The sequence below is a fragment of the Dipteris shenzhenensis genome, chromosome 13 (assembly GCF_047967505.1).
Source record: "Dipteris shenzhenensis isolate YYH24624 ecotype China chromosome 13, Dip_SZ_1.0, whole genome shotgun sequence".
NCBI lineage: Eukaryota > Viridiplantae > Streptophyta > Polypodiopsida > Gleicheniales > Dipteridaceae > Dipteris > Dipteris shenzhenensis.
The window spans coordinates 10,795,879-10,816,980 of record NC_141608.1 but is presented as its reverse complement, the minus strand read 5'-3'; the positions used below and the strand labels follow the sequence as shown (position 1 = coordinate 10,816,980).

Sequence of the window (21,102 nt, the reverse complement as noted above, 5' to 3'; positions counted from 1 at the left end):
CTATCACAATGCAAAACTGGCATGTCACTTGTAATGCCCAAATCTCCCACCAGCCGAGTAAGCCATATTGCTTCCTTGCAGGCCTCAGTGGCTGCAACATATTCAGCTTCTGTGGTTGACAGTGCAACGCATTTCTGCAACCGAGACACCCATGATATAGCACCTCCTGCAAATGTGAAAATATAACCGGTAGTAGATTTCCGGTTATCTGCATTCCCTGCATAGTCTGAATCTGTAAAACCATGCACCAATGCATCCTTCCTACCATAGCATATGCACAAGTCTTTGGTACCTTTGAGATACCTCAAGACACCTTTCACTGCTTCCCAATGCCGCTTGCCTGGATTTGCCATATACCTGCTGATGACTCCCACCGCAAAAGCAATATCCGGACGAGTGGCAACCATGGCATACATCAAAGATCCAACTGCAGATGCATACGGAACATTGGCCATTTCAGCCTTATCATCATCTGATCTGGGGCTGTCCTTACTGCTGAGTTTTAAATGTGGAGGCAACGGGGTACTAATGGACTTCCCCCCCTCCATTTTAAACCTCTGCAGTACTTTGTCAATATACTCTTTCTGTGACAGAAACAAAAATCCCTTGGACCTGTCACGAGTAATACGCATCCCAAGAATATGATTTGCATCACCCAAGTCTTTCATGTCAAAAGACCTATGCAGTTGTTTCTTCAAAGCAGTAATCTCATGCTGAGATTTACTGGCAATAAGCATGTCATCTACATATAGAATGAGTAGCATCAAACTGCCATCCTTTGCCCGTTTGGTGTATAAGCAATGATCGGTCTCACACCTATGATACCCTTGGGACTGCATGAATGCATCAAATTTCTTGTACCATTCTCTTGGCGCCTGCTTGAGTCCATACAAGCTCCTTTTGAGCTTACACACAAGCTGCTCTTTCCCTTTAACAGCAAATCCCTCTGGCTGACCCATATAGATCTCATCATGGAGATCTCCGTGAAGAAAAGCTGTCTTCACATCCATCTGACATAAATCCATGTCAGCATGAGCAACAAGAGCCAACACTGCTCTCAAAGTAGTCATCTTGACTACAGGGGAAAAGATCTCATCAAAGTCAATGCCCTTCTCCTGCTTAAATCCCTTGGCAACCAATCTGGCCTTATACCTCGGTAAAGCATTTGAATCCACTTTGACTTTGTAAACCCACTTGCATGGCAAAACTTTTCTGTTTGCAGGTAACTGCACCAAGTCCCATGTATCATTCTGAAGTAGGGAGTCCATTTCTGACTGCATGGCTTTCTCCCACTTCTTTTTCTCTGTTCTTCCCATAGCTTCCTTGAAGCTGGAAGGCTCACCACAATCTGTCAGCATGATAAAATCAGCCACATTATTGGTTCCTGGAACAAACCTGGCAGGAGGCCGTTGTGCACGGGTGCTCCTCCTCACAAAATGTTCCGGATTAGGCTGCTGTCCAGCCTGTTCTTCATGCATGACGGGTGGCTGTACCACCATATCTGGCTGTTCTACAGCCCCATCTGTTGGCACATCCAGTGGTGCATCATTGGCAAAATTATCTGGCTGATTTTCAGCCTGTATACCCTCTTGAACAGGGTGATCTGCAGCAGGCTGCTGCTGCATATAAATGGGCATTCTTTGCTGTCCAACATCATCATAAATAACCCTCCTGTATTCCACAGGTTGCACGGGTTCCTTGTGTACACTATCTTCTTTAAAGATGACATCATTGCTGCGTATAATCTTCCGTTTAACGGGATCCCATAACCTGTACCCCATTTCACCTTCATCACCATATCCCATAAAGATGCATCTGATAGACTTTGGATCCAGCTTGGTGCGTAGATCTTTGCGTACATGAGCAAAGCACTCGCAGCCAAATACCCGTAAGTGCTTATATGAGGGTGGCTTGCCAGACCACACCTCCTCTGGCACTTTCAACTCCAAAGCCTTATTTGGTGACCTGTTAATAATGTGAATTGCTGTTTGCACGGCTTCTGCCCAAAAGCCATGGGGTAATGCAGCATAAGACAACATACATCGAACCTTCTCCTGAACAGTTCGATTCATCCGCTCACTTGCACCATTTTGAGATGCATTATGAGGGGCTGTGAGTTCCTGTTTGATGCCCTTAGCTTGGCAAAACTGCACAAAAGCATGTGACACATACTCACCCCCATTATCGGATCTGAGGCATTTCAGCCTACGACCTGTCCGATTCTCCACCTGAGCGACAATTCTCTTGAAAGCATTTAGGGCATCTCCCTTATGCTTCAAGAAATAGACCCACACCTTACGTGTGGCATCATCAATGAAAGTAATAAAATATTTGGCACCCCCTAGTGATAACTGTGGCATCTCACACAAATCAGTGTGCACTAGATCAAGTGGTGCTCTATTCTGGGGAGTTCTCCTCTTATGAGGAGTCACAGAATGCTTGCCAAAAATACAATGATCACAAGTAGGCAAATCTGAAAAAGAGAGAGGCGGCAAATAACCCAAACGTGACAGTTCTTGCATTCCCTTAACAGACATGTGTCCCAACCGGCTATGCCACAATGAAACCTTTGGCAGCTCGGTTATGGCAACAACATGATTACCCACACTGGAAACATAAAGAGGGTACAAGGTATCACTCTTAAAACCCTCAGCCACTACAATATGGCCATCAGTAATCACCCATTTGGAATCTCCAAATGTGGTGTGGTAACCACTGTCATCCAATAAGCCAGTGCTAATCAGATTTTTCTTGATTTGCGGCACATGGCGAACACCATCAAGCATAAATGACTGTCCATCAGGAAGTACTATCTGTATACTGCCAATCCCTGAAATCTGACATGCATAGTTGTTCCCAAGATGAACAACTCCATGAGTACCTGTGTAGGAAGTAAACCACTCCCTATGAGGTGTAACATGAAAAGAGGCACCTGAATCCAAGAGCCAGGTGTGCATGTCATGGCCATCAATAACCAAAGCATGTGCTATTACAGCAGAAGAGCATAAAACATCATGTATGTCACTGTCACTGTCCTCTGCTGCAACATTCACTGCATCCAAGTCAACTATCTTGGCCTTGCCTTTGCCTTTGCTTGCATTTCCTGCATCTTGTATTTCAGCCTTCTTGGCTTTCTGATCCCGTATGAACTTGAAGCACTTCGACTTCACATGTCCCTTCTTGCCACAATAAAAGCATTCAATGTCCTTTTTGCCACGGGACTGACTGCGGGATTTGGACTTACTAGCAGATCTCCCCTTCTGCTGAGTCCTGCCTCTATCCTGTACCTGCAAAGCATTTGAAGACTTGCTGCCCGCATTATTCTTCCTGCTCATCTCCTCCATAAGGAGAGAGCTCTCTACATCAGCATAAATAAGAGTGGCATTTGAGTTTAACAGGGTGGTCTTGAAAGTGTCCCAACTCTCAGGAAGAGTACACAACAAGAAAGTAGCCTTGAACTCCTCATCAAGGTTCAACCCCTGTGCAATCAGCTGTGTAAAGATAGCATTGAACTCACTCAAGTGTGAGGTCATAGCTGTACCTTCCTTCATGCGAAGATCGACCAGCTTCTTCAGCCAATAAACCTTACTGGCTGAGCTCTTTTGGGCATACAGTTCTTCTAGTCTTTGCCATAGACCATAAGAGGTCTTTTCAGCCTGTACATTGAACACAAGAGTGTCTGAAATAGTGAGCATGATAGCTGCCCTCGCAGACAGATCAAGCTCTTCCCAATCATCAGCTGCCATATCAGATGGCTTGACACCCTTTACCCTTATGGGCTTAGCAATCTTCTTTAACAGAAGAACATTCAAGCACTGTTCTGCCCATAATGCATAGTTATGTGCTCCTTCCAGTTTCTTTATGTTTAGAATTGAAGAATCACCTCCTCCTGATGCCATATCAGATGAGGAAAGTACCTGACTCCCTGGAAGTAAAAAGACTGAATAAAAAAGTTCTGATTTCTCAGAAAAAGCCTGCTCTATTCAAGAGCCAGAAGCACTCTCAAAGGTGCTGTTTTTACTGTCAGTAAAATCTGCAGCAAAACAGTAAATGTCCCTGCAAATACTGTACCTTCTGACAAACTGTTCTGAGCTCAAAGAAGGCATAAAAACAGTGATTTCAGACTGCTGCTGCTGCTCAACAAGAGCTTAACAGTGCATACTTATCTGACAAAACCACCAACACTGCTGTAAACACTGCTGTACTGACTGTACTGATCACTTCTCCCACCTCAGATGAGGTATGTCACTGACTCAAATTGCAGAAATCACTTGACAAACACCCAAAAAAAACAGTAAATGACCCTTCAGCCTGTCACAAAACCTGCAACAGGAAATGGGATAAATCCCAAGCAATCACCCTTATACCAAGGGGAGAAAATGCATCTGAAGATCTCTGTAGGTAACCCAAGTGTTGTCAAACAAAGTCTGGGCAAAAGCCCCTTAATCTGACACCTGAACCAAGTGGAGAACACCTCAACACTGAGGTAGCATGCAATATGAAAATCTCTCTGACAAAATCATCCACCAGTGTAATGCATATACTGCCCTGTGTAGAAATGACATACACAGATCCCAACGTACAAACACTCAATGAGGAACCTTTTGAGCACTGTCAACGATGGACAGTTAGGGACCGAGTAAACTCGATGCGCCCTGGCCAAGCGTGGCTCAACTGAGGTTCTCTGAGTGTTGCACAAGAAATGTGATCTGCAAGAAAATGTCTCCTCAACACTGCGAAAATCAAGACAAAAGTGTGCTCTCTGGCACCACACTGCCTCAAGGCATACAATGCATCACCTTCCGGGCAAAAGCCCTATGATAAGATCACCCAAAAAGTGAGAATTTCACTTAGAAAAAAGCATAGAAGCTCCTGCTGTCCTACTGTACTTCTGTCCTTGCAGCAGGTACACTTCCCCCCAAAAAAAAAATTTCGACTTGCTGTAGGCACACTTCCCAAAAAAAAACGAGTCTCTGCCTGACTCCCTATGCGCGCACACGCACGTCGAAGGAGATCCAGCTTCCTGGGTGAAGAACTGTCGTCCGTACAGTTGTACGGCAGTCCGTACGACTGTACGAACAGCCCGTACGGTTGTAGTAGGACTAGCTGCACACAGCAGCTAGGCAGCTGCCTGATGCAGCGTCGCGGTGTACAGCAGCTGCTGTACAGCTGTAGCAGCTGTTGTGCAGCTGCCTTTGGTGCAGCTCCGCCCTAGCTGCGAAATGCGCCGCCGCCACCCATGCCCTAGCTGCGAAGTGCGCCGCCGCCACCCGTGAAGCCCTCGAAAACGCGCCGCTCTGATGCCCTGACGATGCCCGCGCAGATCTGGCCGCCCTGCAGTTCGCGACCGCCGTACGGCTCTGCGCCCTGGTCCGTACGGTCGTACGGACGAAGTACGGCAGTACGGAACTGTCCGTACGTCCGTACGGTACGGGTTAGGTCGAGGTAGAGGGGGCTGGGTAGGGAAGAGGGGAGCAAAGTAGGCTCTGATACCAGTTGAGAGGGGGGAAGAGAGAAGGAAGTGAGCAAGAGAGTGAGAGTGAGAGAGACACAATAGTGCGGGTGTGAAGTGATGAGTGAGCCACACCACAAACTCACTTAAGTTTTATTAGGATTAGGTTTACCCTATGACTGTCTTAAGACAGTCATAGGTGTCCTATCTTTAATTCTTTAACTAAGGGTTGGCTATGTGCCTTTACCCCAACAGGTTGAGGCGTAGCTAGGAGAGAGTGGAGATGCAAGTAGGTGAGGCGTGAGAAGAGCTGAGTGGCAAGCGAGGGAGTTTTCGTTGCTGGTCAGGGCTGCATAGAGGCAGGTGACGCAAGTGCGAGTGGCTGAGAGGTGCGCCATGGCTGGAAGGGAATTCGGCCAGGCAGGGAGGTGCGCTAGGGGCTGGAGCAGGGTGCGGCCACTTTGTGGGAGGTGTTGCTTTTTTCGAAAAAGCACCACCCTCCAAGTTTGGGAGGGTGAGCTTTTCTGGGAAGCATGGCTTCCTAGATTAGCTGCGCTATCCCCTATATAGTTTGGCAAGGACCCAAGCTCAGCCATAGCCTCAGCTAGTGTGCGCTAGAAGCCCTCCTTGCACATCGATTTGATTGCGCCATCAAGATTCGGTACAGCCTGCGACAGGCTACCGTACAGCCTCCGTCAGAATTCGGTACAGCCTGCGACAGGCTACCGTACAGCTCGCGTCAGCATCCGTACAGACTGCATCAGAAACCGTACAGCCAGCGGGAGGATTCCGTACAGTACGGTCTGCTGCAGATTTCCGTACACTGCAGCCTGCAGCGAAACCAGCAAGGAAAGACTCCGGGATCATCTACGCCCGCTGATCGTCAGTTTCCAGCATCTTCTTTCGTCAGCATCTCTTGGGACGGTTTTTCTCTGCTCCACTCTCCTTCCAGCTTCGATTCCCCCAGTTATTTCTCTCAGTTTTATACTCTTTTCAGATTAGATTTCAGACATGGCTGATTCTGTAAATCCTGAGTTTGCCATGGGAGATCAGGATTTAGACTACCCTGCTGAGGAAGACCAGGGTCTTTATGACGATCTGATTACAAAGAAAGCCTTCAGTGAATTCACAACTGCTCTGGATGGAAAATTCGAGTAGGTTAATGCGAATCAAACGGGGTTGACACAGCAACTCCAAGGGATTCAGATGACTCTCACCCTTCTGACTAGTACTGTGCAGGCACTCACGCATGTGGATGCCATGGCTTCAGTGCTAGGTCTGAGCACAACTCCAGACCCTTTTCCCGGAGATCAAAAGTCTCGAACCAAGGAAGTTGTTGACACTTGGTTACACAAGTGGCAAGTACACTTCCAGTTCCACCCGTACCCAGATCAAAAGAAAATACAGCTTGCAGCCGGCTTCATGTCAGGAAAGGCTTTGTTATGGTGGAAGGAACTTCAACCTAAGCCGGTTACATGGATAGATTTCTAAGGGGTATTCAGGAAGGAGTTCCTAAAGAAGGAGGACGACTATGATATCGTTGGCAAGCTTAAAGCCCTCGATATGTCTAAGCTGAACTTGTCGTTTGAAGTTTATCTTCAAAGGTTTCGAGATCTGTAGACCAGGGCCACAAAGATGGATCCAGTGACCTTGTTAGGTTTCTTTGTGGATGGTTTGCCAGATTCGTACAAGTTGCAGATTAAGAACAACAAACGTACAACGTTGCAAGAGGCCATGAATTACGCGCGTATTTATGATAATACCATGGCCGGTGCAAAGGCAACTACAGTTTCCGACACGAGTGGAAAGAACAAATGCAAGTTCTTTCACTCTACGACTAGTACCGGGGAGACGAAGTCTATAGACAACGCCTCCAAGAAACACTTGACTCAGGCAAATAATGGTCGAGCCCGTTTCCTTCGTACATTGAAGCTTAAGAAGGAAGGACGTTGCTTCTACTGCGAGGAGCGGGGCCACACCAAGAATGAATGTTCAAAGCGCAAGAATTAAAAGTTAGCGCTCGGACCGAAGCTCCAGGCGGGTCCAGGAACCAGAGCCAAGGGAGCGAACCAAGTTTCGATGATAGGTATTTCTGTAAATGTCATTACCTGCCCACTTTCTTGTAATTGCACTTTCAATACTTCGTTGTTTGGTTCCCATGATCTTTTCTGAGTTTATGGAGAAGTTAGGGACCAACAGGTTCACATTCTCTTTGACCCGGGCAGCTCTCACAACTTTGTTAATTACAAATTTGTGCACAAGATGGGGCTGTCCATGATACCTAGCGATCACACCTATGAGGTGCAGATTCCAGCTGGAAAGCAATTTTGGGATCGCAAGAATGAAGCGCTTCCTATCCGGATTTAAGCATACACAGGGGCTCTTACGTGCTATGTTATGCACTTGGAGCATGTAGACTTGTTAATCGGAATAGAGTGGTTTAAAACCACAATATTCAGATTGGATGGACAGAGCATACCCTTTCATTTGTAGATAAGGACACCCAATTTTGTATTCAGTGTGATAAAATTCCCTCTTCTCAGGGACCTATTGTATCTGCGATGCAGCTTCGGAATATATTAAACACTTCTCATTATGATGTCTATCAGTGTGTTTTCATTCCGCTTTCAAGAATGATTTAAGTGTGTTTGAACACCGTGAATTGAGAATATTGTTAGATAGTGTTAAGGATGTATTCCTTGCTCAACTGCTGGAAGGTTTACCTCCAAAACGGGCAGTAGATCATCGCATAGACGTAGTCCCAGGGGCTCAACCTATTAGTGTACCACCATATAGGATGAGCCAGCTTGAGGAGGATGAGTTAGCTACACAGCTACAGGATTACCTGAATATGGGCTATATTCGCCCAAGTAAATCACCTTGGGGAGCACCTATTCTCTTAAGAAAGAAGAAAGATTCTACATGGAGAATGTGTATAGATTATAAACGATTAAATAAAGTGACAATTAAGAATCGATACCCTCTACCTCGTTCCGATGATCTGATAGACCGTTTGGCCGGAGCGAAGTATTTCACTAAGATTGATTTACATACGGGTTATCACCAAATCCGTATCTATGCTAAACACATAGATAGAACCGCATTCCGAACTAGGTATGGTCACTACGAGTTTCTTGTATTACCTTTTGGTTTGACCAATGCTCCTGCCACCTTCCAGCAAATGATGAACGATTTGTTCCGAGATTTTCTGGGCAAATTCGTTGTAGTGTTCTTAGATGACATCTTGGTATATAGCCGAACGCTTGAGGATCACATAGGACACCTCCGGATTGTCTTAGTTATTCTAAGATAGCATAAGCTCTATGCCAAGATGTGACTTCTTTATGAAGGAGATCATTTTATTTAGGACACAAGATTTCTTCTGAAGGTATTAGCATTGATCTGGATCGTATCCAGAAGGTTTTAGAATGGCCTAACCCTCAGACTGTGAAACAACTTCGTTCTTTCCTAGGATTTACGGTATTTCTACGGAAGCCTGTGCGTGATTATTCACATATCACGGCACCCCTGACAAACATATTGAAAGGTCGTGGACGCAAGTCTATCCAGCCGATCTCTTGGAATGATGCAATGAACAAGGCTTTTGAAACCTTGAAGTTTTCTATATGAGGAAGCACCCGTTCTTGCATTACCCGATCCTACCCGGCCTTATGTTTTAGAGGCCGATGCGAGTGATTTTGCGATTGGGGCGGCTCTATTCCAAGAGGGCAGACCTGTAGCTCTCAAGAGTAAGAAGCTAGACGACACCCAATATCGTTGGCCCACACTAGAAAAGGAACTTTATGCTGTAGTGTATGCCCTTAAGGTTTGGAGACACTACTTGTATGGTTCGAAGTTTCTTGTATTGACTGATCATCAGTCAATTAAGTATGTGTGTGATGGGTCTGAATTGAGGGGACGGAAAGCTAGATGGGCAGAATTAATGCAAGATTTTGATTTTGAGATACGTTATCGAAAGGGTTCTGAATAGTGTGGCGGATGCCTTAAGTCAAGTCAAGTTTGTAAATGCTATGTCATTTACGGAAATATCCTCAGACCTATTTCAATCCTTGAGAGGGCTATACGCAACTGATAGTCATTTCAGTTCTTATTGGCAGAGAGTCCAGGATGGAAGCTCCATGGTTGACCAAGACTCAGGGATTGTGCCACCTACGGTACAGGCAGCGGGAGATCAGTGGATGATTAGGAACGGCTTGCTGTTCCGGAATGAAAAGATTTGTGTGCCAGATGTTTTGGACCTTAGATCCAAGATTCTCTAGGAGTGTCATGATGCTCCTAGTGCTGGACATCCAGGTATACATCGGACTCTGTCTCTTGTGAAGCATACCTTTTATTGGCCTAAGATGCGTGCATTTATTGAGAACTATGTAGTAGGTTGCCGAGTTTGTCAGGTTACTAAGGCAGAACGCCTTAGAAGCGCGGGTTTATTACAGCCATTACAGATTCCAGGTAATAAATAGGAAAGTATTTCCATGGATTTAATTACTGGTTTGCCTCGAACGCGCAAGGGTCATGACTCCATTTGGGTCATAGTCGACCGTTTGACAAAAATGGCTAGATTCTTACCTACTAGAACAACTATTTCAGCTGTTCAGCTGGCTCACGAGTTTGTGGACCACTTGTTTAAGCTGTATGGTTTGCCATCTGACATAGTCAGTGACAGGGACTCAAAGTTTACAAGTAACTTTTGGACACTTGTTTTTGAGAAGTTAGAAACTACTGTAAGTATGAGTTCCTCAGATCATGCACAATCCGATGGCAGTACAGAGAAGGTTAACCAGTTGGTTGAAGACATGCTTCGGGCATATGTATCTAAGAGACAGTCTTCATGGGAAGATTATCTACCTATGATAGAATTTGCTTACAACAGTGCAAAGCATTCTAGTACTGGTTACAGTCCTTTTATGCTTATGTACGGGTTTCAACCTAAGTCACCAGTTATGGTTGGGTTAAAAGGGATTCAAAATGATGCTGCTAAGAACTTCTTGCTAGACATGCAGGAAATGTTGCAGTTTGCCAAGGAGTCTATTAGAAGTGCCCAAGATCGGGACAGATTTTATGCTAATAGACATCGTTCACCTAGAGAGTTCTCTGAAGGAACGATGGTATATTTGCAAATTCCCAAGGAATCCAAGAGCCTAAGTACTGGTTTGGTTCCGAAATTATCCCCCAGATATTGTGCTCCGTTCAAGGTCATTAAAAGAATTGGACCAGTTGCATATCGACTAGAATTGCCTCCTGATGTTAAAGTTCATCCAGTCTTTCATGTCAGTAGACTGAAAGAAGTCTTGGGTACGGATGATCAACTTGTTTCTCCTCACGAGATAATAGAAGTTATAGATTTGACTTTTATTCCCCACGATCCTGAGTGTATTCTTGAATTTCGTGACAGAGAGATTCGTAATCGATCTATCACGGAATACAAGATCAAGTGAAGGATCGTGTTGAGGAGGATGCAACATGGGAGACATTACAAAACCTCCAAAGAACATTTCCGGGTTTTTTAGCGAACTCAAGAGTGAGTTCTTAGAGGAGGGAAAGTATGTCATGTGCACGGATTGGTATCTGACGTGTACTGGATACACAAGACTAGCTCAGGTAGCCTGGGGAGGCTTAGAGCTAGGCAGGCTTGATTCTCGGGTTGAGTGGCAAGGGTACGAACCAGTTTGAGGTCTTCACTATTTTTGGCGCTTGGGGCCCAAGTCTATAAAAGGGGCCCACAGGTTCAGTTCTCAGAGAGCCGATGGGAGCAAGTTTCGTTCCCAGGTGCTAGGTCTGATCCTGGATTGAGTCGCAGACGCGCGCCTACATCTTAGCGTAGCCCAAGGCCCAGTAGCAGATCCCAGGCTTCACAGCGCCACCTGGTGGTATGGGACACCAAGCTGGTTTGGATCTGGTTGGGAGTTCGTGCCAGTAGCTCAGCTCATGGCTCGGAGGGGACATCTCCTGATTCGGGATCACATCCCGTAGATGTCATGGTTGGGTGGTGAGCAGCCACTCGCTAACCCCCCCGCTACCCCCTCCGCTACCTACCCCTCGCTACCCCCTCCGCTACCTCGCTACCCCCCCCGCTACCCCTCTCGCTACCCCTGTCGCTACCCCCTCCACTACCCCTCTTTACCCCCCCCCCCCCGCTACCCCCTCGCTACCCCTCCGCTACCCCCCCGTGCTTTTTTTTTTCTCAACAAAAAAAAAAAAACCCCGCTCTCAGCTCTGACAATTTAAATAATTTATAAAAAAAAATTAAAAACAGCAGCTTCGACCTCCTGCAGTCCTTTGTTTGCCCACTGCTGCCTCCCCCATAATGAAGGGAACAGGGGGATGAGGACAGGAGACTAGGCGGGAGACCCCTCGATCCAAATCTGCATATGCGTGGAGATGGGGAAGGGGAACGGTGACAAGGCGAAAACACAAAAGCAACTCAGTCTGGAGGACTTCAACAAACGCAGCAACCGGAGCAGTTTGACAGTCGACAGCACCGCGGCCCAGAAGAAAGGGGCCCACCCAAAGCCCATGCCGCTCACCACATCCTCGACCTCTATTGTTACCACCACTATTTCACCACCATCATCCGCCTCATCATCTACGCCACCTCTCTCCTCCCCCTCTCCTGCATCATCATCACAGATCTCCTCTCCAGTAGCCTCACCACTAGCCCCACCAGCCACAGCTCCACAGTACTTTCCCCTCGTATCACCTCTACCTCTCAGTCAACCACCCTTCATCACCTCGTCCGGCCTCGCTACTCCTACATATCACTCCCCCGCCCAGATCATGCTGTCCCCACCCTCAGTACAACCTGAGCAGCCCACCTTCATGCCAACCCCTCTCGAGATCCAGTTCCCACCTGGACCAGGACATCTTAGGCCCCCGCCAGATGCTTGGGACTCCCTATTGGCCGAGATACACAGCATCCGGGCCCGTCAGGCAGAGTTGACACATCACACCCAGGAGCAGGCCCGATACACCCAAGAGCAGGCCCGCATTATACACGAGCAGGGCACCCTTATCCAGGGACTCAGACACGACATCACACAGCTTCGAGAGGAGCTCGGGACCCTCAGAGCAGCGCTTGGAGGGACCCCAGTCATAGAGATGGAGGCACAAATAGCCACAATACAGTCGGCTATAGCAGAGACGACTAGATGGGTGGACGTGGCGAAACGGGAGCCCGCAAAAGCAACCGTTTCAGCCACCATACAGGAGCAGCAACAGAGGGCTTCAAAGGCCCTCAACATCCGAATACTAGGGATCACACGAGACAGCACCAGCACCACTACGACACCCATGGAGGAGGCGATCACCTTTGTGACCACCACCATGGGGGTCCCCGACCATGGCATAGAGGGAGCATGGCGTGTTGGGAGAGATCCCAACCGAGAGCAGCCCCTAGTCATTCGCTTCAGAGATTCACATGCTCAACTAGCGACACTCCGACGCCGAGCCTCTCTACGAGAGCACCCCACCCTGTCCATGGACGAGGATTTCACACCACTACAGATTGAGGAGCGACGAGTTCTTCTACAGCAGCGGGATGTTGCCCACAAGGAGGGAATGGGCCGTGGTCGGAGATGGTAGGTTGTTGACCGGCACCCGTCGGCCGTCGGGCTCCCACCCATACCCCCTAGGGGGACAAGGCCTATGAGACTCAGGTTTCCGAGACCCTAGACTGCACCATTTGGAACTGCAATGGACCCAGGGAACTTCTCGGAGTCTTATACAGGACAAGACATAGTCTTTTACACGGAGACACACCAGATACCAGAGCGTTCGCTACCGATAGTCAGTGGCTACACATGGGAGTCAGCCTTCAGAGATGAGACAAGGGACACACGAGGAGTCCGAGGATCAGGCGGGGTCGCAGTATTGTACAGGTCTTCCCTTGCTGGAGCCATCTCCATTGAGAGCAAGGACGCACACTCCCGATTCATGTGGATCCGGATCCGACGCACAGACACCCGTGACCTTTTCATAGCAATATGCTACTTCCCGCCAGACAAATCCCACTTCGCCAGAGTGGCACGAGAGGAGGATGAGACATCGCCATATGCACCCTTACATCAGGATATCCCAGACCTTTCAGCCCGCGGGGAAGTTCTCGTTGTTGGCGACTTCAACGCCAGGACGAGTACGCGACAGGCACCACTCCTGGACTTCTGAGATGACTCTATCATGCTACCAGACATGGACCTAGACGGAGTAGGTATGACCAAGACCTCATCGGACCAACACGGGCTTGTTACACCATATGGACACGCGCTCCTTGACATGGGCAAGATGCATGATCTCATCATCTACAACGGGCTCGACCTATGGCCCTCCTCAGGTGGTTTTACTTGCTTCCCACACAGGGGGGGCACTAGTGTAGTAGATTACATCATGGGATCCCCTACCTTCACTTCATGTATCACCAACTTCACCGTAGCACCACTCCCTCTAGGAACTGATCACACATACCTATTCTTCACTATCGCCACCCCACGCTTAGCCACACCACACACACCACATAGGAAGCACGACACCTACCACGACATACACTTTGATCACAACCTCTCACCGGCCTACTCTGGACGCCTAAACAGACTCCTAACCTACATCAATCACATACCACTCATAGAGGACCGTGCTGCCCTGATTAATCGCACACTCCACGAGGCTGCCCTCCAAATCTTTCCCCACACCACACAGTCCACTAGACCACCACCTCTTGGTTATGTACCCTGCAACAATTGGTACGATGCGGAGTGCAAGGCTTATCGTCGACAGCTCCGACTTAAAACCAGATGTCACCTCCCAAACACACCGAACACGGCACGCAAGTACCGATGTCTCGTACGTCAGAAGAAGCAGGCATTTCTTCGTCAAAATGAGGAGGAGCTGCTACACATCTTGTACAGCAACAACTCTAAGGATTTTTGGCGGAGATTCCTTGAGTGTAGGTCCCTATCACCCCTCACCGACACGAGAGTCTGGCACACATATGCATACCATCTTTACGATGTCCCACACCAGCCCACTCCAGATCTCATACACACACCTCGCCCCACCACTTGCACGTTGTTCACGAGAGGGGGAGTCAAGGACGCGACATTGGAACTGCACAATCGCCGAGCTAAGGATCATGAGGGGCTATGCACTGAGTTTATCGCATATGGGATTGACACGTTAGCCCCGATCCTAGCAAAGCTATTCAATGACACTGTTTGCCTTGGCTTCCCTCGCACTTGGACACTCAACACCATCACCCCCATCCACAAGGTAGGGGATCCCATGGACCCGAGTAGCTACAGGACTATCATGATTGGACATGTGATGTCCAAGCTCTATACAGCTGTATTGGATGCATCAGTCAGCCCGTTCGCAGAGATAAGAGGGCTCAGAGCAGAGGGTCAGGCCGGTTTCAGGCGAGACCATGGGACTATGGATCACATACTCACACTCAGGAGTGTCATCGAGGAGGCCAGATCACGGAAGGAGAGAGTATATTGTTGCTTTGTGGATTTTTGCAAAGCCTTTGACACAGTACCTCGAGCTCGTCTTATCACACGCCTACAGACACTGGGATTTGATCAAGAGATCATTTGGACAGTCATGGCACTGTATGAGAGAGTCTCAAGCCGAGTTCGTATAGGCGCAGGTTGGACAGATGAGATCCTGAGTACCATACGGGTCAAACAAGGTTGTCCCTTATCACCGACCCTGTTTGGCCTCTACATCGATGAGCTTGAGACTTTCATGGGGACGTTCGGAGGGACCAGTTGCTCACTTGCCGCGATCATCATCTTATCAGAAAAGGTCTTAGCTTCCATGGCAAGGTCTTACCCGAGGGCAGTGTCTAGTGCCTTACAAGTGAAATATGAGCAATAAAAAGTAATCCTTCAAAGAGTGACAACTTGAATACTTTGACTTGGATTTCTCTATGTGACGTAAGTAATTGTCAAAGCATGAGGCAATTAGTCAGAACAACATTTATGCAAGATGTCCAAGCAAAGATGACCAAGAACATGCTAGAAAATGAGCATAGCAAACTGAAAATAAGTCTTGGTCAAACTACCAGTCAAACTTAGACTAGCATGGTCAAGCTTCCATGGCCAAAGAGGCAGCTCGAAAATCTGCTCCAAATCGACATGTAGAGGCTGAAACTCAGAGGGATTTTGCAATGGGGAGAAAGGAAAACATGTAGGGCTTCACCCTCAGAGAGGAATTTCGCAAATGATAAGCATGTCGGCCAGCACTGTAGAAGAACCCCGAACTGTATTTTCGACGAATTCGACCCGAATCTTGCTCCAAATGAGCTCAAACTTGATGAGCAACAAGGTAGTGATGTCGCCCAGCTCCCTCTGGAAGGGATTTAACAATGTTGCTCTCGATAGTGAGAACCAAGAAGAAGGTCGACGCAGCTTCCTGAGGCAATGCCGCCCCAAAAAATGGCGAGATAGCGTGTATAGCTCATTCCGTAGATTCACCTTGGCCTTGAAAAGACTCTCCTGAAAGATGAGAGGCTGAGAATGCGAGCTTGAAGAGAAATCTCACTTCCAAAATCGACTTTGGTGAGGGAAGGTGGAAGATGGAGGTGAGGAAGGAGATGATGATGTAGCATCATCTAACTAGGGTTTAGGCTAGAGAGAGCATCTAATGCTAGGCTAGGCTAGATCTAGAACCTAAAGCTCTTATACCAAATGTAGAATCACGTGGGATAGAATAGATGCATCTTGGAAGAGGAGTGAGAGCACAAGATGTAACCAAAAAGTTGTTCACTATAGATTGTGAGAGAGGTGACTCTCTCTTATAGAAATGGGGAGAAGGTGGCACCTTCCCTACATCAGTGGCAATCAGCCCCTACATCAGTGGGACTGGCCTAAATCAAAGGAACCTCCCATGTGGGAGCCTTTGGCTTACATCACCACTTAGGTCACACACTAGACACATCATAGCACTTGATGTGCCTCTACAACACACACAAACACACATGTGACTCCCCTAGATGCACACATGCACCATAGAGCAACCCCTTGATCACACTTATCCCAACAGTGGGAGCCTGCAAGCAGAACCTTACTAAAAGGACGACCTTGATTCAGAAGCTCTTGGAAATCGACTTCCACAACTGGAGGACAGCACCCTTGCGAGAAGGAGGGTGACTCAGGTTCAATCAGGTGCGTAAGGAGTTCTAGTTTACTTAAGGTTGAGTTTGATCGACTTTGCTGTGTGGTTTACCAGCAGAGATGTCGACCTCCTTAGCCTCTTCAGCCCTTGCTCTCCCTTCCTTCTCCCCCAAATTTCTTTCTTTCACCATCCCTAACTTTGGAGAGCCTGGGAAACCGGACGGGATAAACTAACCGATCTGGAAGGTGAAGATCCGGAGTCATTTAGTGGCTCGAAAGCTGTGGAAATTGACAACGAGAGTGGAGACGAAGCCAGAGGACGTGGTGAACAGACAACGGAATATACTCATGGCAGTAGACGGAGAGGGGCTCGAAGCTTGGGAAGACAGAGATGCCCATGCCCTGGCATTGATCATAGGGACTACCGTGAACTCTGTGCTTCCTCACATCCAGATGGCCAGGACATCAATAGAGGTGTGGGTCACTCTAAAGGATCTCTACGAGACAGACAACACATCGCGAATCTTGCTTCTTCAGCATCAGCTCTACAACCTCAATATGGATGAGGGAGATTCGGTACATGACACAGAAAATAAAAGCGAAAATGAAAGAAGAAAAAAGAGGTAAACAAAAACTTTTATGAACCTTGAGGAGGCAGGTATGCTACGAGTTTCGGCTGACAGACGAGGACCGTTCACATCTTACATGCAGGCCCCATTAGACCTCGGCAAGATGCATGATCTCATTATCTATAATGGTCTTGATAGATGGCCCGCTTCAGGTGGCTTCACTTGCTTTCCACATGGGGGAGGCTTCAGTGTTGTGGACTACATCAAGGGATCCCCTGCCTTCACATCTCACGTCACTGACTTTATCGTAGCACCTCTCCCTCCAGGGGCTGATCATACCTATCTTTTCTTTAGCATTTCTACCCCCCGCCACACAGCACTCTCTACCCCATTGAATTTTTACTCCACCTACCATGATGCTTTGACCGCGATCACTCACCTACTTACTCTGAGCATCTGTACATACTTCTCACATGCATTAACCTTATACCCCTATTAGAGGATCATGCTGCCCTAGTCACTCGCTGACTACACGAGGCCCCTCTTCACGCCTTCCCCCACACCACCCGCCAACCACCACCTGGGACCGTACTTGTAATAGCTGGTACGATGATGAGTGTAAGTCTTTACGCTGTCAGCTTAGATTCGAAACAAAAAAAAGCCTTCCGAGTGAACCAGAGACACTACGTGAGAACCGTTGTCTGGTATGCACGAAGAAACTTGACTTCGTGCGTCGGAATGAGGAGGAGTTATTGAACATTCTATTCAGTAACAACTCTAAGGACTTCTGGCAGAGATTTCTAAAGGGACGGTCCTCCCCACCACTCACTGACACTCAGGTGTGGTCTGATTATGCACACACGCTCTATGATATCCCAAATCAGCCAACCCCTAACCTATCACATATGCCACGCCCCACATCCTGCACCCTCTTCACTAGGGGGGGGTAAAAGGATGCCGTAATGAAACTTCATAATGACCGAGTGAAGGATCATGAGGGACTATGCACTGAGTTCATTGCATATGGGATTAACCTCCTAGCACCGATCTTAGCCAAGCTATTTAATGAAGCTGTTTGCTTGGGGTTTCCACGCACCTGGACCATCAACACTATCTCACCTATCCACAAGGCAAGGGATCCCATGAACCCGGAGAACTACAGGACCATTATGATTGGACATGTCATGTCCAAGATTTATGCATCAATACTTGATTTTGAGGTCAGCAGATTTGCGGAGTGTCGAGGACTCAGAGCAACGGGACAGGCCGGTTTCAGGCGGGACCATGGGACCATTGGCCATATTCTCGCACTCAGATGTATCATCGAGGAGGCGAGGGCACGGAAGCAGAGCGTTTATTGTTGCTTTGTGGATTTCCGCAAGGCATTTGACACCATTTCAAGAGCCCGCCTCATACAATGCCTATAGGATTTGGGTTACGATCATGAGATCATTTGGGCTGTCATGGCACTTTATGGGCGAGTTTCAGGCAGAGTTCGGACAAGATCTGGATTGACAGACGAGATCATGCGCAATATCGGGGTCAAACAAGGGTGCCCATTATCACCTACCTTGTTTGGCCTCTACATCGACGAGCTCAAGACAGTGATGCAAGCATAGGGTGGGGTAGGTTGCTCTCTCGCGGGCACGCTGATCCGGATATTACTTTATGCAGATGACATGGCTCTCTTGTCTTCCTCAACAGAGGGGCTCCAGAGACACCTTGACGCACTACAGTCCTTTTGTGAGTCTCATGATTCGAAGGTCAACTTGGGTAAAACCAAGGTTATGATCTTCAATACATCTCGAGCCGTCATGCGCGATGAGCATTTCGCATTTGATAGGCCCCCTGTTGAGGTAGTTTCATCATACACTTATCTTGGGGTTGTCTTTTTCATACCCATCTTCACTATGAGACCCGCAATGCATGCACACCTAAGCAGAGGATATGCTTCATTGGCTAGACTAGAGAGGTAGTGCTTCCGCTCTCACTTTCAGAATCCACGGACCAAAGGGTTGCTTTTTGACTCCTTCGTCCGCCAAGCACGCACGTATGGCAGTCCATGATGGGGCCCAGACTTGTCGGAAACAGAGTGGGCAGGGGTGGAGCGGCTACAAGTTCTCATGCTATCACGGATGATCCGTGGTAAGCCATCCGTCCCTCACCAGATCATTCAAGCGGAGTTTGGGTCACCCCCATTACAGCTAGATGCTGCATTTCAGGTCATTACGTACATGTACCGAGTCACAAAGTATGGGGATTACACATCCGGGCATAGCAGGATACCATGGCTAGCACTGTCCTCTTCTATGGCACTTGCAACAGGGGGAGACTAGAGGTGTTGGTATGCACGCACAGAGAGATGGTTTGCACGACTAGGGCTCCACATGGACAGACTACCTCCTTTCCAGTACAGCATGGATGCTCCTTTCTCTCCCCTCCTATCACACGACGTCAACCAAGTCATCTGTGAGGATCTACTACAACTACGCACATTCCGAACTTGGTTGGGCCCGAGTGATCTTCCAATGAAGCTAGGCTTCTACCGAGATCACTTCTTACATATCACAGCAGAGGGTTTTATTGATCCACTAGGATACACGCAGATTCACCTACCCCCCTCGCTGAGGATCTCTCTTGGACAGTTCCGGATCTCTTCACACAGACTTCATATAGAGAGCGGCAGAGCAGAGCGGTTACCCAGGGAGAGGCGCAGATGCACACTGTGTGACATGCAGGAGGTTGAGACAGAGGAGCATTTCATCTTCAAGTGTCCTGTTTACTATGAGATCCGAGGGCGTTTCTACTACCTCTTCAGAGATAGTTATGGGGTTTTAGCCCGTTTCTTCTCCTACCCACACCAGCGATGTTTGGCTGGTTTCATTCATGAGGTGCTCAGACACCGCAATAGGATACTCCGAGCACGGAGACAGGAGCAGACTTCTTCCTCGACTGATACCTCTCAGAGCTCTATCACAGAGTTCTTTCAGCTAGATCACATAGACTCCCACGAGGCGAGACCTCGACATGACCGTGACCCGGAGCCTGTGACCCAACAGTTCAAAACAGAGGGTTGAGTCACAAATCATACTTGGGGACATTCCCTCCTTGTTTAGGGTCAGGGCCCGACCGACGGGGGTCACAGTGGCCTTGGTTAGACGCAGAGTTACAACCAAGAGACGTACCAAGACTGCACCCTTGGGGGGGTGACAGCTATTGCTGACCTCATGCCTCCACTTCCACAGCCTCATCCATCCTCATGTCCTGCTGCTGCTGATGGTGATGATGATGGTGATGATGATGTCGATGTTGATGCTGAGATTGATTGATATATATAGTCGAGATATGACTATATTGTACTTAGGATTTAGTACTTCCATTTTGCATTTTTTTGCATTCTGCATTGGTGTGGATGCTTGTTTAGTAGCTCCACTACCACAGCTCATTGTATCAGGTTTTTCACAGTCTCATAGACCCATTGGTCTTCAGAAGACTTTAATAAACTTTCTTTCTTTCTTTCTTTCTCTCTCTCTCTCTCTCTCTCTCTCTCTCTTTGATTGAGATGCGACGGCACAAAGAGATACGTTTGAGACAAATCAGACAGCAACAAGAGGTGACTGCACCATGAGAGGCTGAGATAGACCGAGCACAATGACATGTGTCATGGATTTCTATACATTTCAGTCAGCTCGACAACATAGTGGGGTGGAGGAGGAGGAGCTAGCTGACATGAGGGCAGTATACATCAGCAGGGAGAGGCGACACGACACTACCGAGCTAGAGACGCAAAGACACACATGGCACAAAGAGTGACCAGATCACGCACGATTGAGGTCCGGTCCATCACAAGCTCTCCTTAGAGGAGACCGCCAGAGACGAGGCATCACTCTTGACATAGCCCACCAGATACAGAGATCAAGGAGACCACCGTCGTCCACTACAGCAAGAGACAGCT

The 21,102-nt window shown here is 48.0% G+C and overlaps 1 protein-coding gene across 4 annotated transcripts in view; it reads right to left on the bottom strand.

Moving 5' to 3' along the window:
• Positions 1-21,102, bottom strand: part of SS4 (starch synthase 4) — a 153,403-nt gene that overhangs the window by 104,114 nt on the left and 28,187 nt on the right. The window lies entirely within an intron of this gene.